This window comes from Orycteropus afer, unplaced genomic scaffold (assembly GCF_000298275.1).
Source record: "Orycteropus afer afer isolate SDZICR_OR568_19922 unplaced genomic scaffold, OryAfe1.0 scaffold00046, whole genome shotgun sequence".
Taxonomy (NCBI): domain Eukaryota; kingdom Metazoa; phylum Chordata; class Mammalia; order Tubulidentata; family Orycteropodidae; genus Orycteropus; species Orycteropus afer.
In genome coordinates, this window is record NW_006921633.1 from 9,713,669 (window position 1) to 9,726,858 (window position 13,190).

Sequence of the window (13,190 nt, forward strand, 5' to 3'; positions counted from 1 at the left end):
ATATCAATCTTTATGCATTCCATTTCATTTTTTACAACTTCCAATTTTCCAAGATTCATACTTTGTACATGACATGTTCCGATTATTAATGGATGTTTGCCGCTGTTTCTCCTCAATTTGAGTGGTGCTATGTCATCAAATGAAGGTCTCGAAAGTTTTACCTTATCCATATGAGTAAGGCTGACTTTATTCTGATAATTCAGCTTTTAGTCCAGTCCTACTTTGAGAGCTTTCTAAGCTAAGTGACTCATCTTCCTCCTCTGTTTTGGACAATGTTTCTGGACTATTCATAAATTTGCACAGTAATGTATCAGACAGTGTTCCTCTGCTATTCATAAGGTTTTGCCTGGTCAATTCTTTGAAACATGGATGGCCTCCTCCTTCTTCCTAGTCTGTCTCAGTCTGCAAGCCAGGCTGATACCTGTGCACCTAGTGCACCCCACTGGGTTTGAAACACCAGTGGCATAGCCTCAAGACTCACAGCAACATGGCACCACAGTAGGACAAACTGTCAGACTAGTTTGTCTCCCTTAGCGGTTGGAAACCCCTCCAACCACCCTTACCTGGATCCCTGTGGCTAACTCCTCAATCTATTCCAATCTCTTTGCCTTTTCTGTCCTCTTCCTGCTTCCAGCCTTGCTGTTTGTGGGGGGTGGCCTGGGTTCCCTCTCATCTGGCTCCCTGTGGTTGACTCCTTGATCTGTTCTGGTCCCTTTTGTCTTTTCTATCCTCTCCCTGCCTTCCCACTTCGCTGCTTGTGGGGCATGGCCTGGGTTCCCTCTCCTCACTTGGGTCCCTGCAACTGACTCCTCCATCTTTTCTGGTCCCCTTTGCCTTTTCTGTTCACTCCCTGCTTCTCACCTCACTGCCTGTTCTTAGGTCCTTGGAATCTGAATGAGAATGCTATCACTTTAAAATCCAAAATGGTTGCCACTTGCAAACATTCAAAAAGACTGCCCCCTCAGTCACGTTAAATATTCAAAATGGCTGCCATGTGTAAACAATCAAAATGGCTGCACCCTCTGGATAGCAGAAAGTCCACAGTTCAGGTTGTCTCCCTCCTTCTGTTTCTCTTCCTAGTCATAGGCCACCAGAGCAGTTGTTCCTGCAGCCCTTGGTCACCAGGACTGATCTTGAGGTCAATTCTCATGTCCCAACACCACTTGGAAATATTCAGGCTGTTGGTCTCATCAGAGTAGCTGACAGTCTGCAGCTCCGACAGTCTCTGTACTCACTGTTTTAGTTCAAATTTTTCCACTAGTTGGTGCCTAATCTACTTATGTACAATTCCTTTCAAAGTTCAGGGTTACAGGATTATCTTCTGTATCTCTGTCAATTTGTTTTACTTTTCTTTGTTGAAGAGGGTCTGTGTTGCTTGTCTGCCTATTCCTCCATCTTACCAGAAGTCATGGGTATTGACTGTAGAAACAAGTAATATGAAGTCTTTGACAACTTCAATCTTTTCTCCATTTATCATTATATTGCTTATTGGTCCAGTTGTGAGGATTTTTTTTTTTTTTTTTTTTATTGAGGTGTAATCCATACAGCAGACTGTAATCTTCTATCTTCATTAATAACCTTCAAGTCATCCTCACTTTCAGTGAGCAAAGATGTGTTGCCTGCATAACACAGATTGTTATTGATTCTTTCTCCAGTCCTGATGGCATGTTCTTCTTCATATAGTCTAGCTATTCAGATTATTTATTCAGCATACAGATTAAGTAAGTATGGTGAAAGGATACAACCCAGATGCACTCCCTTCTTGATTTTAAACCATGCAGTATCCCCTTGTTCTGTTCAAATTACAGTCTCTTGGTCTATATATAGCTTTTTATGAGCACAGTTAAATGTTCTGGAATTTCCATTCTTCTCAATGTAATCCATAATTTGTTATGATCCACACAATCAAATGCTTTTGCATTATCAATAAAACACTAGTAAACACTATTCTGGTATTCTTTGCTTTGAGCTGAGGTCCATCTGACATCAGCAGTGATAACCCTTATGCCACGTCCTTTTCTGAATCCAGCTTTCATTTCTGGAAGTCTCTGCCAATATACTTCTGCAACTGTTTTTGAAATATCTTAAGTAAGATTTTACTTGCATGTGATATGAATGATATTGCTTGATAATTTCCACATTCTGTGGGATCAACTTTCTTTGGAATGGGTACAAATATGGCTCTCTTCCAGTCAGTTGGCCAGGTACTTGTCTTCGAAATCTCTTGGCATAGCTGAGTGAGTGCCTCTGTTGCAGCATCCATTTGTTGAAACATCTCAGTGGGTATACTGTCAATTCCTGGAGCCTTATTTTTTGCCAATTCCTTCAGTGCAGCTTGGACTTCTTCCTTCAATACCTTTGGTTCTTGATCATACTCACCTCCTGAAATGGATGAACATCAACCAATTCTTTTTAGGATAGTGAGTCCGTGTATTCCTTCCATATTCTTTTGATGTTTCATGCATCATTCAATATATTGCCCATAGAATCATTCTATATTGCAACTCAAGACTTAAATTTTTTCTTCAGTTCTTTCAGCTTGAGAAATGCCAAGCGTATCTTCCCTTTTGGCTTTCCAACTCCATGTCCTTGCACATTTCCTTATAAAAATTGCCTTTGTCTTCTCAAGCTATTCTTTGAAATCTTCTGTTTAGCTCTTTTATCTTGTCATTTCTTCCATTTGCTTTAGTTACTCTCCATTCAAGGGCAAGTTTCAGTCTCTTCTGATGTCCATTTTGTTTTTTCCTTCCTTTCTCATCTTTTTAATGACCCCTTGCCTTCTTCATGGATGATGTTCTTGATGTCATTCCACAATTCCTCTGGTTTTCAATCATTGGTGCTCAATGTATCAAATATATTCTTTAATTGGTCTCTAAATTCAGGAGGGATATAGTCAAGGTCATATTTTGGCTCTTATGGATTTGTTTTATTGTCTTCAACTTCAACTTTAACTTGTATATGAGCAATTGATGGTCTGTCCCACAATCAGCTCCTGGCCTTGTTTTGGCTGAAGATATTGACCTTCTCCATCACCTCTTACCACAGATGTAGTGAATCTGATTCCTGTGTACTCCATCTGGCAAGATCCATGTGCATAGCCATCATCTGTGTGTTGTAAAAAAGTATTTGCAATGAATAAGTCATTGGTCTTGCAAAATTCCATCACCAAGACCAAATTTTCCAACTACCTGCAATTCTTCTTTGTTTCCAACTTTTGCATTTTATTCACCAGTGATAATCGACACATCTTGATTGCATGTTTGGTTGATTTCAGACTGCAGAAGTTAGTAAAAATCTTCAATTTCCTCATCTTTGGCTTTTGGTAGTTGGTGCATATATTTGAATAATAGTAGTAGTAGCTGGCTTTCCTTGTAGGTGTATGGATATTATTCTATCACTGACAGCATTGTACTTCAGGATAGGGCTTGAAACGTTCTTTGTGATGATGAATGCCATGCCATTCCTCTTCAATTTGTCATTCCTGGCACAGTAGATCATATGGTTATCTGATTCAAAATGGCCAAAACTGGTCTGTTTCAGCTCACTCTTGCCTAGGATATAGCTCTTTATGTGTTCCATTTCATTTTTGACAACTTCCAATTTTTCTAGATTTATATTTCATACATTGCATGTTCTGATTATTAATAGGTGCTTGCAGCTCTTTCTTCTCATATTGAGTCATGCCACTTCAGCAAATGGAGGCCCCGAACGCTCTACTTTATCTGTATCCTTAAGGTAGGCTCTACTCTGAAGAGGCAACTCTTTCCCAGTCATATCTGATCTGCCTTCCAACCAGAGGGGCTCATCTTCCAGCACCGTATCAAACAATGTTTCAAGGCTATTCATAAAATTGTCTAGTAATATATCAGACGATGTTTCACTACTATTCATAAGATTTTCACTGGCCAATTGTTTGAGCAGTGGATGGTCTCTTCTTTCTTCTGAGTCTGTCTCAGTTTGGAAGCTCCACTGAAATCGGTCACTATGGGCACCCCTATTGGCACAGCCTCCAGCCTCACAGCAACATGCAAGCCACCACAGCAGGACAAACCAACAAACAAGTTCATCTCCCTTAGGTATTCCAACCACTCCTCTCACTTCTTTGGCTTCCCCCTTCCTGTTCTAGCCACGAGGCCTGTCTGCCACTGCTTCCTGCCACTTGGGGGCGTCCCTTGTCCACCTTAAGTGTTCTGGCCAGTGGTCCTGTCATATCATGTCTTTCTTTATTCCTTATTCTGGTTTTCACCTTAAAGTCTATTTTATCAGGAATTAATATCACCACTTCTGCTCTTTTTTGGTTGCCATTAGCTTGATATATTTTTTTTCCACTCCTTGATTTTTAATTTATTTGCATCTTTGTGTCTAAGACGGGTCTCTTTTAGGCGTCATATCGATGGATCTTCTTTTCTTATCCAATTTGTCATTCTCTTACTCTTGACTGGTGCATTTTGTACATTCACATTGAGTGTAATTAGTGACAGGTATATATTTATTGCTGTCATTCTATTGTGTTTTTTTGTTGTGTTGTTGGTTATTTCTTTGTTCCAAATATTTTTCTGGGTTGAGTTCATTTTGTTATCAAGTTTTTTTTTTTTTTCTTTTCTTCATTATTATTGGTTTTGTGCTTACTAAGCACTTGTGATTTCCTTCTTCCTTAGTTTGGTTAGAAGGATTATTAATTTTCTTTGTAGTTACCTTGAAATTAATTCCTATCTCTCTAAGTTTGGAACAGTCAGTTCTATAAAGATGTCTTGTCTTCCTTCCCATTTGGAAGTTTTGTAATTAAAACTTTTATTCCTTCTATTTGTGTTGTTGCTGGTGTCATTTGCAGGTTGACTCCCCTTATTCTCTATGGACAATTTTTTGTGAGCTTATTTTGAAAATCTTTTTCTGGTTTGGTTTCTAGGTGGTGGTATCAAGTTTCTTGATATTAATTTGTTGTTTTCTGTTGTGGGTTCTCTTTTGGAAGAATTCCCTTCAGCATTTCTTATAGGTTTAGTCTGGTTTTCACAAATTCCCTTAATTTCTTTTTGTCTTACTGTCTTGATTTCACCCTCATATTCAAGGGATACCTTGGCTGGGTATATAATTCTTGGTTGGCAATTCTTTTCTTTCAAGGTCATCCCAATGTCTTCTTACCTGCATGGTTTCTGCTGAGAAATCAGAGCTTAGTCTTTTTGGTTGCCTTTGTAGGCGAAATTTCATTTTTTCCCAAGAAACTCCTAAGATTCTTTCTTTGTCGTTGGTTTTGGAAAGTTTGATTATGATATGTCTTGGTGACTTTCTATTGGAATCTAACCTGTTTGGCATTTGTTGAGCTTCTTGTATGAATATCTCTCTGCACTCATGCCATCATTTCTTGTTTTCTGTCTTATTGAATTTTGCTATAATTACTAGACTAATAAGCAACATCATAAATGGAGAAAAGATCAAAGTTGTCAAGAATTTCATTTTACTTGGATCCATAATCAACGCCCATGGAAGCAGCAGTCAATAAATCAAATGACATATTGTACTAGGCAAATCTTCTGCAAATGATCTCTTTAAAGTGTTAGAGAGCAAAGATGTAACTTTGAACACTAAGGTTCACCTGACCCAAACCATGGTATTTTCCATCACTTAATATGCTTATAAAAACTGAACAATGGATAAGGAAGACCGAAGAAGAATTGAAGCCTTTGAATTATGGTGTTGGTCAAGAATATTTAATATGCCATGGACAGCCAGAAGAACTAACAAATCTCTCTTGGAAGAAGTACAGCTACAAAGCTCCTTAGGAGTAAGGATAGTGAAACTTTGTAGTACTTTGGTCATGTTATCAGGAAGAACTATTCCCTGAAGTAGGATATCATGTTTTGTAAAGCAGAAGGTGAATGAAAAAGAGGAAGTCCCTCAGTGAGATGGGTAGACATAGTATCTGCAACAATGGGCTCAACATAGCAACAATTGTGAGGATGGCACTGGACCATGATGATATCTCTTTGCTTTGATTTGCATCTCTAGGGGGTAATGATCATGAATATTTCTTCATGTGTATCTTGGCCACCTGAAGGTCTTCTTTGCTGAAGTATCTGTTTATATCTTTCACTCATTTTTTTATTGGATTGTTTACCTTTTTGTCATTGATGTGGTGACATTTTCTATAAATTTCAGCAACTAGTTCCCTGTCAGATATGTTGTTTCCATAATCTCCCCCCCTCCCAAGGGTGATAGCTCTTTTACTTTTTTAGAGAAGTCTTTTCATGTGTATAAGAATTTAATTTTTAGGAGGTCCCAGGCATATAGTTTATCTTCTGCTATCAAACATAACCAAGAATACACAATGTTAGGGACCTTAAGTTTGTCCATGTTATTCCTTTGCAGATCTTTATAGCTTTAGGTTTTACATTTAGATCTTTGATCCACCTTGAGTTAGTTTTTGTATATGGTGTAAGGTATGGATCTTATTTTGTTTTTCTGCAAATAGATATTCAGTCTGCCGGCATGGTTTGTTAAAGATATTCTCTTTTCCTCACTTAATGGAGTCCAGCCATTTTTCAAAGATCATCTGTCGAAGATGGATATATTTACTTCTGGGTTCTCAAATCTGGTCCATTGGTCTATGTGTTTTGTCACTGTATTAGGGTCAGGCTGTTTTGACCATTGTGGCTGTACAGCAGGTTTTGAGATCAGGAAGTGTGAGGGGTCTTCTAATTTGTTCTTCTTTAGTAGTATTTTGCTTATCCATGGTCTCTCCTTTCCATATAAAGTTAGTGGTTGTTTTTTTCATCTTTTTAAAGAAGGTTGATTGAATATGAATAAGGATTGTATTATACCTATAGATTTCTTTGGTAGTATTGACATTTTCACAATGTTAAGTTGTCTTATCTATGAGAAGGGTATATTCTTCCACTTATATAGATACTTTTTTGGTTTCTTGAAGTAATGTTTTGTAGTTTCCTTTGTATAACTCTTTTGTATCTCTGATTAGGTTTAGTCCCCAGTATTTTATCTTTTTGTAACTCTTATGTATGCTATTGTTGTTCTTATTTCCTTTTCAGAGTTCTCTTTGTTGGTTTAGAGGAATCCAACTGATATTTGTATTTTGATCTTGTACCTTGTCACTTTGCTGAATCTATGAGTTCCAGTAGTTTCTTGTTGAGTCTCTGGAATTCTCTAGGGATGGGAGGATAATGTCATCTGGAAATAGGGATAGTTTTACTTCTTCATTACAAATTTAGATGCCTTTTATTTCTCTTTCTTGCCTTATTTTTCTGGCTAAGACTTCCAGTACGATATTGAATAACCAAAAAAAAAAAAAAAATACTCACTGTCATCAAGTCAATTCAGACTCATAGAAACCCCCTTTGTGTTTCCAAAGCAGTAAATCTTTATGGAAATAGATTGCTCAGTCTTCCTTCCACAGAATGGCTGGTCGGTTTGAACCACCAACCTTCTCATTAACAGTCAAATGCCTGAGGCACTGTGCCACCAGAGCTCCTTTATTAAATAACTATTGATAATGGCCATCCTTGTCTCATTCCTGTAAACAAAGGGAAAACTTTCAGTCGGTTTTGTCATATATATGAAGCATTTGAATTCCTTATCAAATATTTCTATTACCTCTTCTTCTTCAGGTAGATTTTTCCCATTCTTTATTTTGGACACTTGTTTCTACTAGTTTGTCCTGTTTCTTTGATTTGAAGTTGTCTGTTATCTCTGAGACATTTTATATTTGTTGTGTTTATTTGCTGATTATGTGTTGGTTGGTTTTACCCTGATTTTTTTTTTTTTTCTCTGTGTTTTAATATATCCAGGTAGGCAGGGTGGGTATTCTAGGTTAGTAGTTAGCTTGTCAGCTCTGTAGTGCTTCTTACCTTCTCTAGATGGGGAGTGACTGGTGAGAGGGTGGGCATGGGTCTCAGTACTAAAGAGTAGCTATGGACAGGATGTGCAGGTGTTGTCCACCATCTGTCATTGATCCAGTGATGCAGGAGTGGGTGATGGCACTCACTCACTGGCTGTGATGATAAGTTGTAGGTGTGGCTGACAAGTGGGGAAAAAATGTCTGCCTTACTTCACTCTGTCTTAATGGAGATTCTGTGAAGTTAGCTTCTCTTCACCTGTGTATTTTACCTTATTTGTCTCAAAATGGCCATGATGTGTTGGGCCTCTGCTTCATCTCTCTCCTTAGTCACTGTTTTCATTCCATTTCTTTGTCTATCCAATTTTTGTTTAATCCAATTCTTTATCCTTTCATATGATGTTCAGAGTTACAGGATTATCATCTGTATCTGTCTCACTCATTTCTTAGGTTTTTGTTGTAGAGGAGCTAGATAGGGGGTGTGGCCAAGACTCCATTTTGCCTCCTTGCCTCCTCCAAATTCTTAAAGACACACTTAGGAACTGATCTTGTTCATAACCCAGTGACCACCGTTTACTTACTCCAGCTTCTGGAAGTCTAAATGAATTTCCTCTCTAAGCTCAAGGAGCCATTTCAGCAAGAGGAAAGGGAGTGGAAGCAGAGCCAGTATGCAGTTTGGAGGAAGATGAATAATGTTTTCTCCACACACCAGTCAGAGCAGTTGAAATCCTTACTTGTGATTTGATGGATGTGCAAGATGGTCATGCTAGATCACCAGCTTCCTAGACTAGTTCTCCCTGTGCTAAAGTTGGGACTTTACATCAGAGCAGAAATGACTATTATATATATATACATATATACACATATATATTTTAAAATAAGTTAAACTCTCCTTTGTTTCTCAGATTAATTTTTAAGAACCAAATACTAACATAAATAAGATAATAGCCATTCTTCTGAAATTTTTCTTGTTTGCCCAGTAACTCACTAGGATTCTTAAAAGTCTCACAGGAAAAATTATGCAAGAGCATTAGTTTTGCTCTTTCAGATAAATGTTTCCTTGTGATTCTTCCTTCCCCTCATTTGACTGTTGATGATGATCTTCATTAGAACAAAGAACCAGATATAGGAAGAAAAGGAGTTGAGGAAGTAAACCCAGAAAGAAAATGGTGAGATAATGGCTTCTTATAAACAGATTAGAACTTTAGGGGTTCTAAATACATACTGAAATCTTAATGTTAAATATATCAAGCTAACTTAGCCAATTTCTTTTTCCCACTTTAATTTAATTCTAGCCTCACTTTTCTAATATGCTATATATCAGAGTGTTTGTAACCTTTTTGACTGAATTTACTTCTACGTACTCTCTTAACATTTACTCTGTTGAGATGTATTGAAAGTAAGTTATTTTTTGAAATGCAATGTCCTTAGGGTTTGAAAAAGATCTCAAAAATATATATTCCAGCCACTCCTCAGAAGGAAGATGGGGCAATCTACTTCCATAGTGATACTGCCTCGGACACCCAAGGGGGGGTCTCTATGAGTCGGGTCCGACTTGACAGCACATAAATAACACAACAACAATAACAACACAATAATGGATTAAACATTGTCACCTATAGCTGAGATCATGATATGTGAGAGAATGCTCATAGCTCCAGAAAATAATGAAAATGTTCCCTTCAGCTCCTTCCTATCTCTCTGAATGTAAACAAAATAATAATTAATAAGTAGCAACTATGGATCACAACATATATTGAGTCAGGCACATTGTATGAATTATCTCATTTAATTCTCAAAGCTTACTTATGAGATAAGTGTTGCTCCCTCTGCTTTTTAAACAAGAAGCAGAAAGTCAGTTGCATTAATAACACACAGATCAACAAACAATGGAGTTGAAATTTATATTCAGTCCATTGGACTTTGGAATCCATGCTCTTAAACATTATATTATCCTGCTTCTCCAAATTAGCTGGTCTGACAGTCCTTGTCCAAATGATCATCATGAACATTTGCTCCATTTTTACTGAAAAATCAAATAGAAACTTAACCAATGAATTTCACTCAGCTTCTCAACAAGAATATTCAGGAAACAGTTCAGCTTTCAGCCATCCCTTCCTTCCTAGGCTCTCAAAGGGCAAGCCTGTTGCTGCAGGAATACCCCAACCCAGCATATGTCTTCTAGGTTGGAACAAGTGTCCCTTCATGGGCTCTGAGCCCTACACTGGAGTCTCTCAAGGGGTTAACACATGCCATTCCAAAGTTCAGTGAAGGGACAATCAGAACTGAACAGCAGGGATTTTAGAATGTTAATCGCTGGCTCTCCTCCGATTGGCCCAGAACGAATGCAGGGTACAGTAAATTGTCCTTGTCAGCTCAGCTCACATGATGATATGCTTTATTTCTAGACATGCCTTGAATCTGTCCCCTGAATTTATGTTCAGAAAATAAACACTTCCAGACGGCAATAAAGCATTCAGTTGTGGCTGGCAATTGCACAGGCTCAGACCAACCAAAGCTCTTTTCTTGGGAGGTTTTAAGGGCTTGAGCAGTTGATGTTCCAAAATCGTATTTTCTCCTCTTACTAGCCTTGCACACAAGGCACCGAGCATCCTATTACAACAAGAACCCCTATTTCATGCTTGTTCCCCCTTTTGCTCTCTTACCCTGACTCTCTTTCCTCCCCAACTCTGACCTTAAATCCCAATAAATTTATTCAAGCTTCATGTTGAAAACTTTCTTTTTATTAAGAGGCCAAATGAAAAGGAAGTTTCTCAATCTATTCTACCAACCATTTTTATACTTCTCATAAACCAAGATAGATTATGACCAGGAATATTACCATATTTCTTCAAATTTAGGTCACATGTTACATTCATAATTGTTTGTCCATATCTGAGTATTATATGCATTATTATTTACTCATTCAGTAAATGTACTTTAAATTAATTCCTATTTCATTGCTTAATCTTGTTCTAAGGAATAAATCAGGGATTTCATGGCTATACATATGTTCTCCATTACACCTAAGAGTAAACATAGATCACCATTTCATTAGTTCAAGTTCATCAAAGCATCCCCTAATGTCATTGTACATACTGCCAGTATACATGTCACCACTTTGAGAAACACAATTCTAGGATAACATAAAGATGCCAAGAAAGATCAAATAATAAATAGATAAGTGAGTAAATCTATAAATTAAATAAATAAATAAGAGTAGTAATAAAGATGTCATAGATTCAGGATATGAGTTTACTATCATAAAAGCTAAATTAAACAGCTGTTTCATTTTCACCTGAAGCAGCCAATGGGACCACTTGTATTTAAATGATTTGCTGATTAGTTAGATTGTGTGTGATGGTTGCTAGTGTTACTGATAAACACCCAGCCAGCCTGCAGAGTTTGTTTACACCTTGTAATTTTTAACTCTACTCTGATATCCTTGGAGCAAAAGGCTGCTGAGAACTTGGCAAAATTAAATGGAAGATGAACAAGCTCAGAAAGAGGTGATGGGCAGAATAATACCAAGAAGAAGAGAATAGGTTCTCTTCTCTCTGTATTTATTTATAGATAAATATAAAGGCCATGGTTTGTAATTAAAACAGTGTGGTGGTTTGGAAGATAAAAATTGTATCAAGTGTTGGCAGCTTAGCTACTAGCACACATTGCCACCTGTGTTACTTCACTAAGGCTATCTAACAAAATACCAAAAACCGGGTGCTTTAAGAAGAAAAAAATTTTGTCTCAGAGTTCTGGAGGCGAAGAGACCACATTCAGGGTGTCAGCAGAGTCGTGTTCTCTCTGAAATCTCCAGGAAAAAAAGTCTTTCTTGTTTCTTTCAGCTTCTGGTAGCCCAGATATCTCTTGGCCTAGGGATGCATCTTCCAATGGCTATCCTTCTTCTATTTCTCTGTGTCTTTTTTCTTCTTTTATACGGGTACCACTCAGGTACCCTACCCAGATATGATCTCATGTTAACTGATAACATTTTCAAAAACCTTGTTTCCACACAAGGTTTCACTGACAGTTACCAAAGTTTAGGACATCAATTTATCTCCTTAGGGAACACAATCCAATCCATAATAACACCCAATTGTGAGGAGCCGTTTTGCCATGACTTTTCTCTTTCATTGGATTGTTGCTGTTGAGTACTTTCAAATTAATATAGATTTATAGTCTCCTTGTGACATAGTAGAACTGTCTGCTAGGGGTTTCCTTGTTGTAATCGTTACAAAAACAGATCACTAAGTCTTTCTCCTGTGGAATCCTGGGTGGGTTCAAACATCCAACTTTTCAGTGAGCAGCCAAGTACTTACCTATTTGCATCACCAGCACTCCTTATACTTTTCTTTTAGTAACAGTGGGAAATACCATGGAAACCCATCAAAAGGAGGGGAAAAAAATCTTAGAACTTTTTCGTGTTCTGTGCCAAGATAATATCTAAACATTAAGTGGAGACCTTGTTCTCCTCAAAAAGATGATTGAAGCTCACTTTCCTAGAATGCAATTTTCTCTTCACTGTCTTTCAGCTTTCTATTAAAATTATTGTTCTAGTGTCATTACTTTAAGCTTGACCTACACTTCTAATTTCAGAAAGCTACAGAAACTTTTGTGCTTTCTCAATCTTACCTCCTCAACCATTATTGTCCACAGACAAAAAATTGTCATTTAAGAAATGAGGATGAAATTTAAGTTAGAAAACTTAAGAGGAATGCTACTGTAAGTCTGAAATTGAAACATCTGTCCAAATGAATTAGGATTAGAGATATAAAAATTTTATTTTAATATTTTTTAGTGATTCAAGGAACTAATATTTAGTGAGGACCAACCACTTATCAGATATGGATATATGATAGTGGCACATGAGACAAAGTTGCTGCCCTCCTGGAGATTATTTCTCAATGGAGGAGAAAGACAAAGTAACCAGAACAAAGAATAAAAAACAATACAAAACAATTGAGAAAAAGTGGTAGGGAGCTGGGAAGATGGCAGATTAGATAGAAGGACTGCATAGACCCTCTTCACCAAAGAAAAGGGAAACCAACTGACACAGACACAGAAGTTAACCTTGGACCCCTGAGCCTTGAAGAAAAGGACTCAGAAGTAGACTAAACCCCAACTAGCAGAAGAATTTGCGTGAAAATACCAAAAAAGGAGCTATACGGAGCTGCGGTCTGGCAGGGACCTGAGCGCCCCTGACGGCACAAATGACCTGGACATTCCCAAGTGGTGGTAGGACTTAAGAATTAACCTAAAAATCCCCTGCTAGCCAGGGTCCGTGTGGAGAACTGTGTACAGTGGCAAGGGAACAAACTGGGGAAGGTGAAGAGAAAGGTGGGCTGAG